The sequence below is a fragment of the Homarus americanus genome, unplaced genomic scaffold (genome assembly GCF_018991925.1).
Source record: "Homarus americanus isolate GMGI-L3 unplaced genomic scaffold, GMGI_Hamer_2.0 scaffold6317, whole genome shotgun sequence".
In the NCBI taxonomy this organism is placed as follows: domain Eukaryota; kingdom Metazoa; phylum Arthropoda; class Malacostraca; order Decapoda; family Nephropidae; genus Homarus; species Homarus americanus.
In genome coordinates this window covers 14,957,408-14,958,934 of record NW_024730668.1, presented here as the reverse complement: position 1 = coordinate 14,958,934, position 1,527 = coordinate 14,957,408, and positions in this window count along the sequence as shown.

Sequence of the window (1,527 nt, the reverse complement as noted above, 5' to 3'; positions counted from 1 at the left end):
CTAGTCTTCGTTACCACTCCGGGGTTTCCCTTCTCCATATCCTGGTTGTTGCGTCACCTCCTCTAAGTCTTCCTCATCAGCTCCAGATCGAGGAGAGTTCAGTTCACTCTGGCAAGTGACCACACTAGGATCACCTATCCTGGAAACCTACAGCACAGTGACTACCTACCATCTTCTTCAATACTCAGCCTTACTCGTCAGACATCTCAGCTCCGCACTTAAGTATTTGTTATCCTATATTGCCTCCCCACCTCCACTTGCTTCAAATTGTTGTATGTTGTATACATATGTATATACTGTACTGTTAAGCCAATGTTGCGTATGTTTAGGTTAAGTATGGTTAAGGGTAAATTATAGAAAGCTGAATATTTTGTTAAGGAATTTATGGTACTTTATTTTATACAACAAAAACTCGCATCCCTTGTCTACCCTTTTATAGTCCGATTGTCTTTGTTTGTTTAAGTTTTTTTATTGTTGTTGCCTGTTGGGATCTGGGTAGACTTTTAACTATATTCTAAATCCCCAACTCGTAACAGATGTGATTGGTGTAAATAAGTTGAAACAAACCAAATCCACCTCCAATACAAGAATGGATATATATTATCTTAGGTTAAGTTAAATTAGGTTAGATTAGGTAGGTTTGGTTAGGTAAGGTATATTGAAAGGTCACTGGGTGGTGATCGGTCGCTTAGCGTTTTGTGGGTTGTTATAAAGCATACGTCAACATAATGAAGCGCCCACATGGTGTCCTCGGTGAAGGAACGTATATTAAAAAAAAAAAGGAAATTCGCCAAAATAAAATTTAGGATAATTGGAATTCCTCCACCTTGTTTTGGATATTCTTGAGTAAGATACAGGTTTCCTTCTATGGGAAAGTTTTTTAAAGTTGCTGGTACTTAGTGGATAATGTCTAACAGTACTACCTAATTTTCATACAAATATTATGTAAATAAGTATAATAATACAACTGAATTACATTATGAATATAATGTAACTGAGATAGTATCAGTGTGTGTTAATGTACTTTTGTAAAATATTTTGCTGGTTTGCTAACATTTAGTGCAGCCAGTCAGGCACCCATTAAAGCTAGCAGTAGGTGCGTCGTCACATTTAGTGGAATGATACAGCTGGTCGGTGCATTAGTTTAGCGTTAGATATTTAATATGTTGGAACTGAAAAGATTACCAAGTGTTTGTCAAAAACTGGTAGGCTGGCGTGTCTGTGACAAGACAGCAATAATTATACATTATTAACTGTCACAAATACTGGTGACAAGGCAACAATTATAAGCAGTATGTGTACATCCGGTAATATCAAGGTGGTGGGCAAAATTATGAAATTAGAGTCAACATGTCAATAATTAATTAGATATGAGATGGCGTTGCCGCCAAACAATTTTTGTAAGACAAAAGTAAAGAAATTATCTATGACTCAGATGAAATGTGTTGTGCTCTATCAGTCAACAAATTATGAATTTTTTTTGTTAGTAGATCAACAGGAGTATAAGTTTTCTCATTGTAACATTTG